Below are 20,955 nucleotides of genomic sequence, written 5' to 3'. Positions count from 1 at the left end.
CTCTCCACAGGAAAAAAAAAAAAAGATTTTAGGTTTTAACCTTCAAGACTCAGGCAAATATAATTTTCTCATGGAGCTGCTTTTCCAATTAGCTCCTTACTCTGTTCTGCATGTATGCTAGGGCTTGTTGTTATATTATTTCCTGATACCCTGCATCACTTAAATTTTTTCTATGGCTGTTTATATGATTATTATGTAATATCCCTTTCCCTTTAGGGAGCAAATATGGTTGTTTTGTAACTGCAGTACCTCACCAAGTGCCTGGTTAAATAGAAAGTTCTGAATAAATATTTGCTGAAAACATGAATAAAGTAATACATGCGTATGCTTCTTTTCTGGATGACCCAGATCTATGCCTTGTTCATTTCTGTGTCTCTTGCCTGCCACAGATAGTCACTTATTGGCTCACTCAGTCTTTTATTTATTCAGCCGTCATTATAATTCAGATGCCCACTGAGTTCCTCATATTTAAAAGCCCTGGCCTGACTGCTAGGGAAATAGATTTTGATTTCTGTGTTTATGGAGTTTAGGCTAAGCATTGATAGATACAGGTTGGGTGAGTAAGTTTTTTTTCTTTTCATAATTTATTTTATTTTATTTTTTAAAGATTTTTTATTTATTTATTTGACAGAGAGAGAGACAGCAAGAGAGGGAACACAAGCAGAGGGAGTGGGAGAGGGAGAAGCAGGCTTCCCGCCGAGCAGGGAGCCCGATGCGGGGCTCGATCCCAGGTCCCTGGGACCATGACCCGAGCCGAAGGCAGACGCCCAACGACTGAGCCATCCAGGCGCCCCTCTTTTCATAATTTAAATAGCAGTTTGGTTGACAATAAGAAGGTTCTAAGAGCCACTGTAATGGGAGTTAATACTTGAGAGAAGGTATTTTTCTTTGGTTTCATAAGCAGTCTGAGGAGAAGGGAATTGGCTGGGATCTCATTGCAGGAATTCTTTAGGTAATGATACCAGCAGTAATACCTGTCTCATGCCAAACACTGGGCTCTTTGCACCGAACCTTGATTTTTAAACATTTTGACTGTGTATCCAAAGCAAGAAATAAATTTTGTGTTACAGCCTACATATGTGTAGACAAATTAAATTGTTAAGAAACAAAACATAGCCTTATTATATGGGATGACTCTTGGTGCCTTTTATTCTATTCTATCTCATAATTCACCAGTTCTGACTTGCATTTTGAAAAACACTTACATACAGTAATATCCTGTGCCCTCATACAATCTTGTTTTCTTAATTGCTATAAAAATAGGATAAAATTCTAGTTAGAGACTAGTCCTAAAACTGTGGTGGGAAGTGGCTCTTTGGAGGCGGCAAGTTGAAGAGCACATGAAGAAGCACACCGGGCGGCAATTACAGGTCTGCCCTTGCAACTGCGATGTGACTCTGGGTAAATCCTCAGCTACCAAAGTGTGTGTCATGATATATACATTTGGTGTGAAAAATAAACATAGAAAAGCAAATAAATACTGTGCAAAAATACTATCCTCCATTTCCCCTGGAATGATCATTACTAGCGGGTAATAACATGAGCCTTCCACTGATTGGAAATAAATGGGTTATATATTAAGGCTTTATATGATCACTATCTTGATAGAATAAATATTGTTTGCCTTAAGGGATGAGATGGGATAGGCATTGGCTGGAACAACTCTGCTACCCTGCTAGGCTGTTAGTCATAATTAGTGTGTCTACATGGCCTAGCCTTGTGTAAATCTCTCTGTCTGTCTTCTTTTCTTCTGTGTGTACATATTTATGTGTGCATGTCTTCAGGAACTCAGCAAACATTCTATGACCTACTCCCCTCTGTTTCAAGGACTAATTATTCACCTGAATAAAGAGTGATGACAAAACTTAAGAGAACTGTTCTAACGGTTGCTGATAATACTTGCTGGAATGGGATGTTGCTTGAGCACCTGTTGATTTTCACATCCTGTGCCCAAGGTTTGACTGGTAAGAAAAATGACAGGAACTAGTGACATGGAGCCTAATACATTTAGCCTGATATGTGAAGACCTCTGACTTAGCTGTATCTTAACTCTTCCATCTTATTTTTCATTATTCGTGGAACGTCATGACTTATTTTTTTTGGAGAGATAGAGAGCACATGGGCAGGGTGGGGGGAGGGAAGAGGGGGAGGGAGAGAGTGAATATTAAGCATGCTCCAAGCCCCCAGCACAGAGCCCAACTTCTGGCTCCATCTCAAGATGCTGAGATCATGACCTGAGCCAGAATCAAGAGATGGATGCTTAACCAGCTGAGCCATCCAGGCGCCCCTATGTGCTGTTGAGTTCTGTCAACTCTCTAGTGGTCTCTTGTTTGTTTGTTTGTTTGTTTTTAAAGACTTTATTCATTCATTTGAGAGAGAGAGCATGAGCGGGGGAGGGGCAGAGGGAGAGAGAGAAGCAGACTCCCTGCTGAGCAAGGAGCCCAACGCAGGGCTCCATCCCAGGATCCTGAGATCACTACCTGAGCTGAAGGCAGACGCCCAACTGACTAAGCCACCCAGATGCCCCTGGTGGTCTCTTCTTAATCAGGTTCCCTTGCTTTGCTGATAGACCACTTGATCTGAATCCTAGTCCAGTTATTTTGAAGAAGGTCAGGTGGTGACACATGACTTTTACCAACTGTTTTTAAATTTTTTCCAGAGATTTTATTTATTTGGGGGAGGGGGAGAGGGAGAAGCAGACTCCCCGCTGAGCAGGGAGCCCTATGCAGGGCTCCATCCCAAGACCCTGGGATCAGGACCTGAGCCGAAGGCAGATGTTTAACCGACTGAGCTACCCAGGCGCCCACCACTGAAAATCTGTCTGAAGTTTTTGCAAGGTCTCTTTACTCTACCAGCTTCAGTTTCCTTAGATATATATGTTATAATTAACTTATATTGAGTAGCTTACATTTTCACCCTCTTAATAATATCTTTTGATGGAAAAGTGTCCTTAATTTTAATTGAGTCCAATTTAGCAATCTTTTCCTTTACTGTTAGTCTTTCTTGTATCATTATTTAAGAAAATTTTTCCCACCCCAAGATTGTGAGGATATTTTATGTAATCCTGGAAGCTCTACAATCCATTGTAATTAATTTTTGTGGCTGATGTAAGTAGGTTGCAAAATTCAATTTTTTTAACATGGATTTGTGGATGGTCAACCCAATTTTATTTATTGAAACTACCATTTTTCTTTTCTTTTTTTTTTTAAGATTTTATTTATTTGTGAGAGAGAGAATGAGAGACAGAGAGCATGAGAGGGAGGAGGGTCAGAGGGAGAAGCAGACTCCCTGCTGAGCAGGGAGCCCGATGTGGGACTCGATCCCGGGACTCCAGGATCATGACCGGAGCCGAAGGCAGTCGCTTAACCAACTGAGCCACCCAGGTGCCCGAAACTACCATTTTTCTTTATCACTCTGCAATCTTATTCTTGTCAGAAACCAGTAGGTCACATAATTGTGGGTAAGTTTCTGTATGCTTGTTCATATACCTTATGGGATATTTTTCCCATTTTTTTTTAAAGATTTCATTTATTTATTTGAGAGAGAGAGAGCAAGCTCATGAGCAGGGGGCAGGCGGTGCGGGTGCAGAGGGAGAGGGAGCCCAAAGTGGGGCTCAATCCCAAGAGCCCTGGGATCAGGGCCTGAGCCAGCCGAAGGCAGACGCTTAATTGACTGAGCCACCCAGGCACCCTGTTTTTTCCCCAGTTTTATTGAGAAATAATTGACATATGTCACTGTATAAGTTTAAGGCACACGGCATGATGGTTTGATTTACATATATTGTGAAATAATTACCACAGTAGATTCAGTTAGCAACCATTTCCTCATATAGATACAAGAAAAAGAAAAGAAAGAAGAAAAGAATAAAGGGAAAAAAATGTTCTCCTTGTGATGAGAACTCTCAGGATTTATTCTAACACCTTCCCTCTATAACTGGAAGTTTGTACCTTTTGACCATCTTTCTCCAGTTCCCCCTACCCGCGTCCCCTGCCTGTGGTAACCACAAGTCTGACCTCTTTCTCTGTGAGTTTTTCTTGTTTTTCAGTTTGTTTGTTTGGTTCCACATGTGAGTGACATCATATGGTATTTGTCCTGTGTCTGACTGATTTCACTTAGCATAAAGCCTTCAAGGTCCATTTGTTTTGTTGCAAATGGTAGGATTTCCTCATTTTCTATGGCTGAGTACTATTCCATGGTGTGTGTGTATATATACACATATATATACCACATGTATATACCACTTCTTTATCCGTTCATCCTTCAGTGGACACTTAGGTTGTTTCTGTGTCTTGGCTATTGTAAATAATACTGCTGTGAACATGAAGGTGCAGATATCTTTTCAAGTTAGTGTTGCATAAGTCTTTGGAAGAAGTGGAATTGCTGGATCATATGGGAGCTCTATTTTTAATTTTTTGAAGATCCTCCATACTATTTTCCACGGTGGCTGCACCAATTTACCATCCCACCAACAGTGCCCAAAGGTTCCCTTTTCTCCACATCCCTGCCAGCATTCAGTATCTCTTGTTTTTGTGTGGATGGCTGTTATACTAGGCATGAGGTAATATTGCATTGTGGTTTTCATTTGCATTTCCCTAATGACAAGTGATGTTGAGCATCTTTTCATGGACATTTGCAGAAATGTCTATTCACCAAGAAATGTCTTTGTGCATTTTTTAACTGGGTTATCTGGGTTTTTTGCTATTGAGTTGCATGAATTTTTTGTACATTTTGAGTATTAATCCTTTATTAGATACATGGTTTGTAAAGATTTGTAATATTGTAAGTATTTGTAAAAAGAAAAATTGTCTTTTCACTCTGCAGAAGCTTTTTAGTTTGATGTGGTTCCATTTATTTATTTATTTTTATTTTGTTGCTTGTGCCTTAGGTATCACATCCAAAAACTCATTACCAAGAGCCATGTCAAGAAACTATGTTCCTATGTTTTGTTCTAGGAGTTTCATGGTTTCAATCTTACATTTAAGTCTTTAATCTATTTTGAGTTAATTTTTGTGAGTGATCTAAGATCCAGTGGGCCCAGTTTCATTCTTTTACATGTGAATATCCAATTATTGCAGCACCATTTTTTGAAAAGACTGCATACTGAACTTTTCATCTAATGGGTTTTTCTATATATATGCAATCAAATGCTCTACTCCTGAGCTATATCCCCTGTTTTTCTCTCTATATAAAACACCTATTTGGACCTCACAGATGCACTACGTTTGTGTACTGTTACGCACAGTATATGCAGCCTTCCCCTGTATGATTCTTGTCTTGCTATTGGAGGATGTTTCTTGACTTTGTAGAGGCCCACCCTGTGGCTTTGGAAAATCCACCCTGACCTGTCTCTCAGACCACTTTGGTCTCATTGAAGTAGGTCTTTATAATACTGCTAAGAATCTAACTGGAGTTGAAATATTCTTCTCTTTCTTGGGCTTCCTTTTTTGGTAGTCAGTGTTGAAAATAGTGGACGTGAGCACTTGTAGTTTAGGTGTCAGTGAGGTACTGAGATCAGAGGTTCCTCATGCTTCCAATAACATCATCATCACAAACACCTCATAGTTAACCTTAGGGAATGTAAATACTATTTTATTATCAACACAGCTTTAAGGCAAAATAAATGTCAGGTGGTAACATGCCTTTCCAAGATTAGCAATTGTTCTCTAGAATAACTATGTTCCTCACAGGACTAGGAAGAACATTCATCTGTTCCAACTTCAACTCTTGTGTTTAAATCTCACCTGTTAGTGGGCATCTAGTCAATGCTTAAATTCTTCATGTGACAGATTAGGATCAGCAGTTGCTTATATGGTGCTGAAACCTCTCTTGGAATTTTGATTTATTTATCCTAATTCTTGACTTCAGAAAAATTCTACTTTATTATCTCCATGATCCTCCTTAACAGATGTTTGTTAATAACAACTATAGTCCACTTTAAATTTTCTTTCTGTGAAATAATCCAGTCCATCAACTACTTCTCATTTGACAGTGCTTCAAGTTGTCCCCCCTCAGCATGTTTCCATTTTGTCTTTGTGCTTTTGAAAGGGAACTACCTTGAAGGCTGCTCTAGGGCAGTATGATGACCACAGTGGTCTAAGGTCTGCTACCCTCCCCCACACCTTCCCACCCCCACTCACTCAATGCACAAAACTCTAATAATTATGTCTAAGATCTCGTTAATTATCTTCTGACTCAAAGCTGTACTTGCACTTCATCACACAAAATGTTAAGTACTTCTTTCCATGCCTCATATGATGCTGCCAGGTTTCTTTTCTTGCATCTGTCCTTTTGTTGACACTCAGCCTATTACTTCATCAGGATAAGCCAGATGGGAAAGCACCTCGACCTCACTGCTTTCAGAGCACATTGAAATTTTATAACTGATGTACTTTTTCATTCAACAAATACGTGAATAGACTTATTATGTGTTAGGTGTTGGCAGAAGGGATGCGTAGGTTAGAAATGAACAGAATGTGAAGAGATGGAAACAAAGAACATCTATTTCAAGAAGTTTTTCTCTGAAGAGAGTGAGAAATAAGAGTCATTGCTGGAAGTGGACATGGAGTTAAAAGGAGTTTTAAGGTGGGAAGTGACGTACTTCAAACAAAGGTTTATGAAGACAAACTGTCAGGCCCATTCTAAATACTTTTTTTTTCCCTGCAGGCTCAAAATTCTGAGTTCCTTTAATCATTCATCAGAGTGGCAAGGAAATAATGTCATAGAACCTCTTTAGAGCTTTCTAGTATTCAACACAGAAAAAACAGGTGGTGAGTGTCCACTGTTGGGGTAATTAAGGAAGAAAATAGCTTAAGAAAATGTATTTTTGAATACAGGACTGCTAAGAAATATCAAAAGCAACTGTGGAGCTCAAGAGGGAAATTTCTTCCAGCATTAGGGATCCTAGTAGTGAATTTCCAAATAACAGTTACTAAAGAAGCACTTGTCAGTATCATGTGAAGATGGTCTTCCCTGCCTTGGCTGTACTTGTGGAACCACAGGGAGAATAATGCAACTCTGCTGGGCAGATGGCGCTGCTCCTTTATCTCTGCAAACCCTGCACTTATGCATGCTTCTATTACAGAATGTTAAACTGGGAATTCTAATTTTTTCACTTTTTTATCTCTCTCTTCTACTAAACTACTAGAGGTCATGACCTTTTGTTTTTCATCTCCAGAGTCAAGCACACTGTTCAATCTAAAGGTACCTGATAACCACTAAATTCTATTCCTGAGCCAATATTACACTATATGTTAACTAACTAGAATTTAAATAAAAACTTGAAACAAAAAAAAAGGTACCTGGTAAAATGGGAAAAATCCATTCACCTCAAGCATTTGAGGGCAGAGTAGACTTTAATAAATTTACAAAGAAATGGTGTAAGAGATAACATCACATACCAGACGACAAAATACTCTAACACCGCACCTCAGAATCTTCAGCAACCTTAGTCTTTAGAGCCACTCTTACAGAGTCTTCCTTAGTCAGTTTCCCCCCAAGCTGAAGAAAAGCCAGCAAATATTTGGCTGCTCCTTTTCCTTCTTCCTCTTTTCTACCCCCTCCACTCAAGAATAAAACAATCAGTTTCTTTCCTTAACTAGAGCAGAGCCAAATGACACGTAGGTCCTCAATACCACACCCAGAACCTTTTTTTCAGGGTCTTTGCCCAACAAAGACAAAACTTTCCCCAAGATAAGTTCTGGTGCCACTTGTTAAGTTATTAATATTTCCAGCACATTACATAATAATTGAAAGCCTAGTCTTTTGGAGAACAACACACCTAATCTCAAATCTACCTGTGTGACTTTGAGTGAAACTTCACATTTATGACCTGCAGTTTTTAACTTTAGAAAGGTCGTGTGATGCTCATACTGTTTGTTACAGAAAGCTCCGTGGTGTCTCGGGTAGCATCGTCTGGTCAAACACACTAGTAATTCTGCAGCAAAATAAATAATATAAAGAAAATAAATAGCCTTCTGTTGATAAATTAATAAAATCTTAAAAAAATCCATTTAAAAAAAAGGGGGGGGCCTGGGTGGCTCAGTCGCTAAGCGTCTGCCTTTGGCTCAGGTCACGATCCCAGGGTCCTGGGATCGAGTCCTGCATCGGGCTTCCTGCTCGGCAGAGAGCCTCCTTCTCCTTCTGCCCCTGCTTGCGTTCCCTCTCTTGCTGTCTCTCTCACTGTCAAATAAATTAATAAAATCTTTAAAAAAATCCATTAAAAAAAGAAAAGAAAAGAAATAGCCTTAAGTCGACTCCTGATAGGTTTAGCTGTCAAATGGATTACAAAATAAACAAACAAAAACCTCTGGTTCTCAGAACTCTGTGGGGTTTGGAATGATGAATTAGGGACTGTGGATCTGTATCTACTTCATGGGCTTGTCACGAGGCATAAAGAGGATAATGCATGTCAAGCTCATAGCTCAGACCACGACACTAAAGGCTTACTTAATACATGGTTATTATTACTACTGCTGCCCTACTTCAGCACGTGTTAAACCTAGGATCAAGTTCCTGTCCTTTCTCTTTCCTCTTATTGGTAAAATCTTTCCATATTGTGTATTTAATTTATAGGAAACTTCCAAACTGCTGTTAATACTAAGTTGTTTTTTTTTAAACGAGTAAGGCTTCAGTGTTGCAGACAACCTCTGTTAGACCCAGCACGGTTGTGAACACCTACCGTTCTCTCTTCCTTGTTGACAGAGCCCTGAGTCTCCCCTTCCAGCAGCTTTACCTTCTCCCAGACTGGCACTGGTTTCTTTCCAGGAATGATTAACTAAGTTCAAACAGGGAAGAAGAAAGCATTCCAGTTGACAAATATAAATGTTTACTGAAAGAAGAAAAAATATTTTTATGACATATGGGAACAAAGAAAAAATTTTTATAGCCAAAGGTAGAAGCCTGTATTTGGGCACAAAAGGTCAATATGCAACTAACCACATTTCAAATAAGGAAATATAGGGTGGGTATGGAACAAACATAGCAAGAGGAAGAGGATGTCAAGAAAGTTAAAATAAATGGAACAGATTTTGATTTCTGGCCCTACTGCCCTTCTTTAAATTTTTTTTTAAAGATTTTATTTATTTGAGAGGGGCGCCTGGGTGGCTCAGTCGTTAAGCATCTGCCTTCGGCTCAGGTCATAATCCCAGGATGCTAGGATCGAGCCCCGCATCGGGCTCCCTGCTCGCCGGGGAGCCTGCTTCTCCCTCTCCCACTCCCCTTGCTTCTGTTCCCTTTCTCACTGTCTCTCTCTCTGTAAAATAAATAAATAAAATCTTAAAAAAAAAAAAAGATTTTATTTATTTGAGAGAAAGAGAGATAGTGAGAGAAAGAGCAAGAGCGGGGGGGCGGTGTGGGGAGAGGGAGAAGCAGGCTTCCCACTGAGCAGGGAGCCCGATGCGGGACTCGATCCTAGGACTCGGGGATCATGACCCTCACTGAGGGCAGACGCTTAATTTACAGCTGAGCCACCCAGGCGCCCCTGGCCCTATTGCTCTTAAACTCACATTTTATTAATGAATTCATTCCTGCTGATTCTAATGATCCTTTGTTAGTCTTTCTCACATCTCTAGATACACAATATATGTCACCAGACTCTACCTGCTTTCATTCTACTATGGGGCATTTCCACTGAGGCCTTGAAATCTTTTCAAACATACTTTATAAAACAAATCTGATTATCTCTCCTGTCAATCCTTCTTTTCCAGACTTCTCCTGTTTTCTTGAGAGCATCATCATCATTTCGGATCTTAGGCTTAAAGGCATCTTTGGTGGCTACTTTTCTGTGGCCCTAGATCTAATCAGCCACCAGTTTTCTTAGTTCATCTTGTAATCCACATCCTGTTTCTATCTCTCTTCCACCACTCTGCCCCGTGCCTGGATTATTTCCCTGTGTTCTTTCAGATGGGCTCTCCTATGTGCTACAGTGTGCATCGAATTGTCATAAAGAGGCAGAGGACCTGGATTTATGAGTTGGCTTGACCACTCACCAACAATGTATTCTCTGTCCCTTCTCTATACCTCATCAGTTACCTTTGACCCCGACACAGTCACCAAGTCATGTTGAGCCACTTTCAACATATTGACTCTGTTCTCTTTCTGATACAGTGTCTCTCTACTTCCCTAATTCAGACCATTATTTACTCCTTGAAACAGTTTCCTAACTGCTCTCACTACATCTTGCTATCTTTTAAGCAAACTTTGGATTTTTGGATAGTTTTAGATTATAGAAACGTTAAAAAGATAATACAGAGAGTCCATGTATACCCCTCATCCAGTTTACCCTATTGTTAACATTTTACATTACCTGGTACATTTATCATGGCTAAGGAAGCAACACTGACACGTTACTATTAACTAAACTTCAGACTTGATTCCAATTTCACTATTTTTTCCACCAATGTCCTTTTCCTGTCCCAGTCTCTAATCCAGGATACTATATTAAATTTACTAGTCATGCTTCCTTAGTCTCCTCTGGTCACACTTTCTCATTTATTCCTTATTAATATATCCTGCTTATTCCTGGACACACTTTACGGAGCTCTAGCCATTTTTAGAATATCCCTCAATTTGGGTTTGTTCAGTATTTTTCTCATGGTTAGACTGAAGCTGAGGATTTGGGCAGGGATAGCATAACAAAAATGAGGCACCCTTCTTGCCATAGACCATGGGTGTGTGCTGTCCATACGACTTGCCATGATAGGGTTAAACTCGGTTACTTGGCGGAGATAGCACTTGCCAGTTTCCTTAACTGCAGAGTTAGCTTCTATCCCTTTTCATAGTCTGTTATTTAGCACAAAGTCAGTAAATGTGGCCCACACAGGGGAGGAGGGAAGTTAAGCTCCATCTCCTCAAGAGTGGAGAATCTATATAAATTATTTCGAAGTCCTCTCTAAGGAAGAATGATCTCTTCTCCTGTACTTATTTATTCATGTATCCAATAATTTATTTATATCAATATAGAAGGACAAAGTTTCATGGATATTTATTTATTTTGGTTATTTATTTTTTTAGTCACATTGTTCCAGCTTTTGCCAGGGGGGAGTGCTTTCCACTTCTGTAGCCATGTGGCAAGCTCCAATTCTTTTGTTTTCTGCTCAGTTCCTTAGTTTCAGGCACTGTAAGATGCTTGCGAGCCATCTTGTATTTTGCCTGCCTCAGCCCTAGAATCAGCCATTTCTCTCTGGTCAGCTTTTTAATCCTCTAATCTGTTCTTCACTTGGAAGCAGAATGGTCATGTAACTCTTTCTTTTTTTTTTTTACGTTTTTTTGTTAACATATAATGTATTATTTGTTTGAGGGGTACAGGTCTGTGATTCATCAGTCTTACACAATTCACAGCGCTCACCATAGTACATACCCTCCCCGATGTCCATCACCCAGCCACCCCATTCCTCCCACCCCCCTCCACTCCAGCAACCCTCAGTTTGTTTCCTGAGATTAGGAGTCTCTTATGGTTTGTCTCCCTCTCTGGTTTCATCTTGTTTCATTTTTTCCTCTCTTCCCCTATGATCCTCTGTCTTTTTTCTCAAATTCCACATATCAGTGAGATCATATGATACTTGTCTTTCTGTGATTGACTTATTTCACTTAGCATAATACTCTCTAGTTCCATCTACATCATTGCAAATGGCAAGATTTCATTTTTTGATAGCTGCATAATATTCCATTGTATGTATATACCACATCTTCTTTATCCATTCATCTGTCGATGGACATTTAGGCTCTTTCCATAGTTTGGCTATTGTGGACATTGCTGCTATAACCATTGGGGTGCAGGTGCCCCTTCGGATCACTACATTTGTATCTTTGGGGTAAATACCCAGTAGTGCAATTGCTGAGTCGTAAGGTAGCTCTATTTTCAACTTTTTGAGGAACCTCTGTACTGTTTTCCAGAGTGGCTGCAGGTCATGTAACTCTCTTAATTAAACATTTTCATTGACCCCTCTTTGTAGTTATAATAAAATGCATAATTGCTCATTTGTGATTTGTCCCTTGCCTAGGAACCAGTTTACTTTCATCTTAGCTTAGATTTCACTTCTTCCAGGAAGCCATCTTCCACTCACCCCCCAACTCTCCAGACATAGGTTTAGAATCCTTTCTATGCATTTTCTTAGTGCTCTGACCACCTGGTAGTAGACTCTGAATAAACTACACTGAATGAATAATATTCTGATCTTTACAATGGCAACTAACCATAGCGTCCTCATTTGAAAAATGGGCATCTGTAATCCTTACAGATTAATAGTTTGAATGCAGTGAAGTAGGTTTGTGAAAATTCTATGTGAATTTTAATCAACTTCCAGATATAAGTTATGCTAGCAGATAGAGGTGAGGAAGGAAATAAGTTTCATTATTTTTAAGGCAGTGTTCTTAAAGCATTGACCCCTTTATCATTATGTAATACTCTTCTTTATTTCTTATAACTTTCCTTTGAAGTCAGTTCTTTCTGAAATTAATATAGCTACTTTGATTACTGTTAACATGGTATATTTTTCTCCATCCATTTACGTTTAATCTGTGTCTTTGTATTTAAAGAGGGTTTTTGTTTTTTTGTTTGTTTTGTAGAAAACATACAGCTGGGTCATGTTTTTTTAATCCATTATGACAATCTCTTATCTTTTTGTTTATCTGTGTGCATATATGTAATGTATTTTTGAGAGAGAGAGAGAGCAAGTACGAGCAGGGGGAGGGGTAGAGGGGGAGGACAAGTGGACTCCACACTGAGCGTGGAACCCAACTCAGGGCTTGTTGCGGGGCTAGATCCCATGACCCTGAGATTATGACCTGAACCAAAATCAAGAGTCATATGCTTAACGAATTGAGACACTCAGGCACCCTGACAATCCTTTATCTTTTAATTGGTGCATTTAGACCACTGACATTCAAAGTAATTATTGATATAGTTGGATTAACATATACCACATTCATTGCTGTTTTCTGTTTTTTGGCCGTGTTCTTTGTTCTTATTTTTGTCTTCTACTCTTTCCTGCTTTTTGGGATTTTAACTGAACATTTTGTATGACTCTGTTTTCTCTCATTTCTTAGCATATCAGTTACACTTTTAAAACTTTTTTTAGTGGTTGTCTTAAGAGTTTGCAATATACATTTAAGATTAAGTCCACTTTCAAATAACACTACACCACTTCATGACTTCATGGGTAGTGTGAATACCTTATAATAACAAAATAATCCCAACTCCTCCCTCCCGTTCCTTGTGTCATTGCTGTCATTCATTCCACTCATATATAAGCATAAATAAATACATGTATAATATATACATGTACATAAATATGCATAATCAAATACATGGTTGCTATTATTATTTTGAACTGTTACTTGTTAGATAATTAAGAATAAAAATAATACAGGTTTTTATTTTGCCTTCACCTATCCCTTGATACTCCTCCTTACTTTATGTAAGGAAGGCCAAGTTCCTGACCTATATTATTTTCCTTCTCTCCAAAGTACTATTTGAAAACACTTTTTACAAGGCAGGTCTACTGGCAACAAATTTCCTCAATTTTTGTTTATCTAAAGAAGTCTTTTTCTTTCACTCATGAAGGATATTTCACAAAGTACAGAATTTTAGGTTGGTGGGATTTTTCTCCCAACACTTTAATTATTGCATTCCACTCTCTTCTTGCTTGCATGGTTTCTGAGAAGTCGGATGTAATTTTTATCTTTGTTTCTCTATAGGGAAGGTGGTATTTTTCCTCTGGCTTCTTTCAGGATTTTTTCTTTATCTTTGATTTTCTTTCTTTCTTTAAAATGTTATGCATAGATGTAGGGGTTTTTTGGCATTCATCCTACATGGTGTCCTCTGAGCATTCTGGATCCATGGTTTGGTGTCTGACATTAATTTGGGGACATTCTTAGTCATTGTTTCAAATATTTCTTCTGTTTCTTCCTCTTTCTTCTCCTTCTGGTATTCCCATTACATGCATGTTATACCTGGGATATTCTGTGTTGTTTTTCAGTCTTCATTCTCTTTCTTTTCAGTTTTCAGGGATTGTATTACTATATCCATTAGTTCAGAGTGTCTATCCTAAGCCATGGGCAGTCTACTCATAAGCCTATCAAAAGCATTCTTCATTTTTGTTATAGTGGGTTTTTTTTTTTATCTCTCGTATTTCTTTTTGGTTCTTTCTTAGGAGTTCCACCTCTCTGCTTATATTGCCCTTCTTGCATGCTGTCTGCCTTATCTATTAGAGCTCTGAGCATATTAATCATACTTGTTTTAAATTCCTGGTCTAATAATTCCAACATCACTTCCATGTCTGGTTCTGATGCTTGCTCCATCTCTTCCCATTGTGTTTTTTGCCTTTGGCTGCCTTATAATTTTTCTTTTTTTTTTTTTTTTTGATACCCAGATATGATGTACTAGGTAAAAGGGACTGTTGTAAATTGGCCTTCAGTAATGTGGGTGGTGAGGAGTCAGGGAGGGAAAGTGTTCTCTGCCCTATGATTAGGTCTCAGTCCTAGTGAGCCTATGCCTCTGGACTGTGAACTTCACAAATGTTTCTTGGTTTTTGTTCTCCCCACTTAGATGGGACGGGATGGCTAAATGGCCTGTAGCTGGGTATTTCTCTTCCCCACATCAGTTAGGCTCTGATAATACCCCAGTTGGTTAGGCTCTGGTTAAATAGTTTCCCCGAAGGGCATGCCTTGTTAAGAACAAATTGCTCTGGCATATTTTAAAATGGTCCTTTTTCAGGCACCTGGGTGGCTTAGTTGGTTAAGCGACTGCCTTTGGCTAAGGTCATGATCCCAGGGTCCTGGGATCAAGTCCGCATTGGGCTTCCCTTGCTCTGTGGGGAGCCTGCTTCTCCCTCTCCCTCTGCCTGCCACTCCCCCTGCTTGTTCTGTCAAATAAATAAATAAAATCTTAAAATAAATAAATAAAGTAGTGCCAGAAAGCAAGGCAGTGCACAAGGAATGTTGGGGACACACCCAAAGGAATGTTGGGGACACACTCAGACAACTGATGAAATTTGAATTGGATCTAACTCTTAGATGGTGGCAAGGTATAAATGTTAAATTCCTGATTATGGTCATGTTGGAGAATGTCTTTGCTTGTATGCACTAATATTTGTAAGTGAGAGAGCATCAGGTCAACAGTTTACTCTCAAATGGTTCTGAAAAAAATTTTTTTTTACTGTACTCAGATCTTTTCTGCAAGTCTGAAATTGTCTCAAATTCAAAACCGTATACCAAAAAAACCTCCCTCATTTGTTTACAAGATACAGTGATTATCTATTCTCCTCCCCCTTCTATTCTTTGTAGCAAGCTAAAGAAATATGGAATTCCTTAAAGAAGATTGTAAATCTTCTAAACATCACTCAAAATTAAATACATGAGTATTGTTCATGAAGTTGTTGGTCATGGTGGCTGCTGTGTTTGAGGTTATGGTTAAGAGGCTGGAAAACTAAAAGACATGGAGAGGTGGTGAGGATGATGGTGGGGGGGGGTGGTGGTGATGTTAATAGTAATATCTAACATATATTGAGTGCCCATTCTGAAGTACTAATTTTTATAAGCATTTTGTATGCGTTAACTTATTACTCTTTTTAACAATCCCATAAGGAACTCATTTTGTTGGCTTCATTTCCTAAGTTGATAAAACTGACACCTAGAGAGATAACATAACTTCCTCAATGGAGGAGCTAGGACAGGAATCCAAAAACAGCTAGCCCCAGGACCTGTGCTCTTAATCACTAAAGGAAGAATAAGGGCATTCAAGGAACAAAAGAGCAGTTGCAACACTGGAAAGATTTGGAGAAGGTGGAGACACTGTTGAGAAAACATCATCTATTGTGCACATTTGTATGAGACTTGCCAGGGGCCCACACACCTTAGTAAAAATGCCACTTCAAACTGTACTGCTGGTCAGTAGAGTCATAGTTTAATAGCTGAGATGCTGAGTGAGGACCTAAACTTGGCAGTGCACCGTGAAATTTTCCTGTTCCTCTCCAAGTCGCACCCACACGGTGTACATGCTATTTGGCTGTGTTTTGGAAGGGTGTCAAGCACACACATTTAAGACAAGGCAAGGCTAAGCCTGTTTTGTTTTAAGTAGAGCCTGATGCAGGGCTTGAGCTCACAAGCCTGAGATCAAGACCTAAGCTGAGATCAAAAGTCAGACACTTAACCCACTGAGCCACCCAGGTGGCCCAAGGCTAAGCCTGATTGATTCAACTGCTAAAGAGACAGGAACCGCTTTTAGATCAGGCAGTTTGTCACTTACATAGAGAGCAAAGAGAAGAATAAACCAAAAGTGTCAGCTCCCTGTCCTCTTTGTCCCATACAGCAAAAAGGATGACACCAGACAAGAAGGGGTTGGATGACTACCTCATGATTTGTGAGGTATCCTCTTGCTTGAGTGTCCATTCTAGACTATAGCAAAGAGGTTTTGGTTTTGTATTCTGCAGCTCTTTTCTGAGTGGTGTAGAACAGGAAGTCTTAGACCTCACGGAACCTGGGAGGTGATGAGGAATGTCTTAAGACAGCCTTCCAGGGGAGATGGAAGGGTGAGTGGGAGATGACCTCATAGTAGCTCCAGCAGGCCCCCACCTCTCAGGTTCAGGTTCTAAGAGAATCACAGGTGTTCCCAAGACTCACATAAGCTACAGTTTGACCCTTTGCCTGAGTGGATCTCTGCAAGGTTGCCGGGGTACCATGGTGAAGTCATTCTTCTATAAAGAGCAGTTGAAAGGCAAGACTTTTTTTTTGGAAGGCAAGATTTAGGATAAGATCATGGTGTGGAAATGCATGCTGGACATTGAAGAGCTATCTTCTGTGAGGGCTTGACATTTTTGCTGGAAGTAAAGTGTAGCAGATGCTCTCCTGGTCCTCTAAAAAGAGAGTGACATTAACTATGAATGTGGGAGTGGGCCATAGATTGGGAGTATGTGGTCATCTGAGCCCAGAGTCCTCCTGGTCACTAAGAGATCTTTCTGCCTCCCTTTCCACTAATCTGCTTATTAACTCTTATGACCAGATTTCCCTCTGCATAAGAATCCATATTTCTCACTATTGATCAAGTCTTGCCAGATAAGCAACAAAAGCAAAAATAAACAAGTGGGACTGCATCAGATGAAAAGCTTTTTGTACAGCAAAGGAAACCAACAACAAAAAGAAGGGGCAGCCTACTGAATGAGAGAAGATATTTACAAATCATTTATCTGATAAATGGTTAATATCAAAAATATATAAAGAACTCATTCAACGTGATACCAAAAACACCCCCAAACAATCCAATTAAAAAATGGGCAGAGGATTTGATTAGACATTTTTCCAAAGAAGACATACAGATGGCCAACAAGTACATGAAAAGATGCTCAACATCATTAATCATCAGAGAAATGCAAATCCAAACCACAAAGACATACCACCTCACATCTGGCTACTATCAAAAAGATGAGAAATAACAAGTATTGGTGAGAATGTGGAGAGAAGGGCACCCACCCTGGAGCACTGTTGGTGGGAATGTAAATTGGTGCAGCCACTATGTAAAACAGTACGAAGCTTCCTTAAAAAATTGAAAATAGAACCACCATATGATCCAGCAATTCCACTTATGGGTATTTATCCAAGGAAAATGAAGGCACTAACTCAAAAAGATGTATATACCCCCATGTTCATAGCGGCATTATTTACAATAACCAAAATTTGAAAACAACCTAAGTGCCCATCAGATGAATGGATAAAGAAAATATGGTGTGTAGATAGAATGGAATATTATTCAGCCATAAAAAGAAGGAAATCCTGCCATTTGCAGCAACATAGACAGATTGAGGGCATTAGGCTAAATGAAGTAACCCAGACAGAGAAAGACAAATTCTGTATGATCCCAGTTCTATATGCAATCTTTTTAAAAAAGAAACAAAACCAAGCTCATTGATATAGAGAACAGATTGACAGATTGGTGGTTGCCAGAGGTGTGGGATGAGGGTGGGCAAAATGGGTGAAGAGAGTCAACAGGTACAAACTTCCAGCTATAAAGTAAGGCATGCACATGTCATGTACAGCATGGCTGCTATAGTAATAATATTCTATTGCATATTTAAATTTGCTAAGAGAATAAATATTACAAGTTTTCATCACAAGAGAAAAATTCTATCACTGTATGGTGATGGATGTTAACTACACTTAATTGTGCTGATCATTTTGCAGTATATACAAATACTGAATGATTATGTTGTACACATGAAGTTAATATATGTCGTATGTCAATTATACTTCGAAAGAAAAAAAAAAAAGTCTTGCTGGATCAAGTGCTAGTCTCATTCAGGCAATCAGCATTTAGTCTTTTCTAGCCATACCTTCTCATCGAACTCATGACCCAACTCATTGTTTGATTGCAAACTAAACTTTTGTTTGAAATCTGCCTTGGTCAGGCACTGTGAATGAACAGTGCTAGGTGTGGAAAGGTAAAAGAGACACTGTCCACACTTCATTCTTTTTGGCCCATCTAATTGTCTTTGTTGCTTTCTAAAATAAAACATTGCAAATTATAGTTTTATTTCTTATCTTCTCTGTTTATTCATATCTTTGAATTTAAGAACCACTTAAATTCATGAAGTCTCCATTGAAAAATCAACCCCTGGACCCATTACTTCTCTCCCCTTCTGATGCTCCCCGCATTTTGCTTCAAGTTGGTCTTGGTTTACCCATTACTTCCTGTGTTTCATCATCCTGAGCTCACATTCCATTTGGGGTTCCCTGCAGTGCCTAGAAAGGAGCTAAAAGTTAGCCTCAAATGACAAGGGACTGACTGATTTTCACTGAATCTGATTCAAATCAATATGGAAGGGAGCCAGGAACAGATTTTTTGCTTTTCTCCAGTCTTTACGAGGTTGACATACTGGGCTGTGACATTTGATTACATTTTATGTGGTTGTGTATGTGTGTGCTTTTTAAAGATTTTATTTATTTATTTGAGAGAGAGAAAGAGAGAGCCTGAGCAGGGGGGAGGGGCAGAGGGAGAAGCAGACTCCCCACCAAGCAAGGAGCCTAGCACAGAGCTTGATCCCAGGACCCCAAGATCATGACCTGAGCCAAAGGCAGACACTTAACTGACTGAGCCACCCAGGCGTCCCTAAGAGTGGTTGTGTTTTTAAAGACAAATTTTAAGACTATTTCCCCCTCTTATGTGGCCTTCAGTTTAGGGTACGTTTGACCATCCTATCGTTGCAAGTAGAAGAGAGAAAATAACAAGCTCTAGTCTGACATTTCCAGCGTAACTTCCCAATGACAGTCTCCTCTGCAGCTAGAAGGAAGCGTGTTAAATGAAATATCACGCTGATTCTTTTCTTTTTCCTGATCAGTGTCTTGCATTGCCATTCAGTTGCCTTCCTTATAACTTCCTCTTATAGAGGAAAAAAAAAAAAAGACTCACTGACTTGCTTCTAACAGTTTTCTTTGATATAATTAAAATGAGGCAAGAGTCATTCCTGTTTTTGCTCCTGCTGTATTCCTAACATCTACCACAGAGCCAGAAATACTAAACATGCTTAGTAAATCATTGTTGAATGACTAATGGAATTTCCATTCCTGATTATAAATTTAATCTCCACACAAAAAATTCATTCAAAAAGCACATCCCAAATTAACTTAGAAACACTGGCACTTACTCCTTTTTCATTTTATTTATCTTATTGAATTAATTCATTTTACCAATGCTTACTGGAAATGCATATTAAGTGTTTAAAAGTAAAGAAATACAAATCAGAAGAGGAAGGACTTAAATTCTGGTTGCATTATTTATTATCTAAGTAATCTTGGCAATTAATTCATTGCTTCTGGCTTCAGACTTCTCATTTGTAAAGTGGGATAAAAGCTCTTAGGGTCAGGGGTTTTGTGAGGATGAAGTAGATACTATATGCAAAGTGTACTGCCTGGCATTGATTAGCAGTTCCCAATAATATTATCAAGTGCATAAGCCTCTGTGTTAGGATACAAATGTGAACAAAATAAAGCCCCTCAGGATGTTTACAAATTAGTACTGGCAGAGAAAACATTAATTGAATAATTACACTGCAAGAAAGACAGTAACATTAACATCACAAAGGCATAAGAAAAGACTTGATTCCTCTTCTAAAATATAGGTTTTATTATTTTTCAGGCCAACAGATCAGGAGATGACTGCCATTGGAAAGACAGTTTGTTACATTCACAGATTCCCCTTGCCACATCACAGGGGGTAGGAGCACAAGGGAAGAATGAGATCTGTCAGAAGGGTGATGGGGTGGGGTGTGTGTGTTGTGGGTGAAGTGGGCATGAGCCTTTACTGCTTCTTTTGGAAGGGATGGATGAGTCAGGGTAAGCAGGTTTAGGATTGGCTAGTTTGAATAATCTCTGTTGGTTCTGGGATGTAGGGGCTGTCTCTAGTTGTCTGGTACCTGGCCCTGGGTGATTAGGGTAGGGGTATAGTGGCTCAGAGTATGTGTTCCATAAAGGAGGTGGTTGGCATATGGGCTCTAGGTTAGTTGGTTTGCATATGAAAGGGGCACTCCCAAGTAAATTATGTGCTATCTCTAGGAATTAGCTAAGCCTGGGAAAGGCTGTACCTCTAAGGTCAGCAAGGTCCCACGATCTCAAAGCATCAAAAATATGGAATAAAAAGACCTGATGAATGCAGTAGCTCTGAACTCATGAATCACGGAAGTAGCCAAGTCCAAGTTTCTTTCCAAGTCTGACTATACTCCCAATCCCCTTGTTCCCTATCACAAACCCTGTTTGCTTCTTACCACTTACCTACCACTTGTTCTTTTCTTTGCTTACCTGTTCATTCTCCCTTTATCCCATTACACTGTCACATCCAGGAAGGCAAGAAATTTGCTTGTCTGGCTTACTGCTCCAATTTTAGTTCCTGACACACAGAGGATGATCGATAAACATTTGTTGAACAAGTGAGTGAAAACAGTAGTCCTTGATGGTTATGTGTGTATGTGTGCA

This window comes from Phoca vitulina, unplaced genomic scaffold (assembly GCF_004348235.1).
Source record: "Phoca vitulina isolate PV1807 unplaced genomic scaffold, GSC_HSeal_1.0 scaffold6, whole genome shotgun sequence".
Lineage (NCBI taxonomy): Eukaryota > Metazoa > Chordata > Mammalia > Carnivora > Phocidae > Phoca > Phoca vitulina.
The sequence above is the reverse complement of the archived record's forward strand: the minus strand, read 5'-3'. Positions refer to the sequence as shown.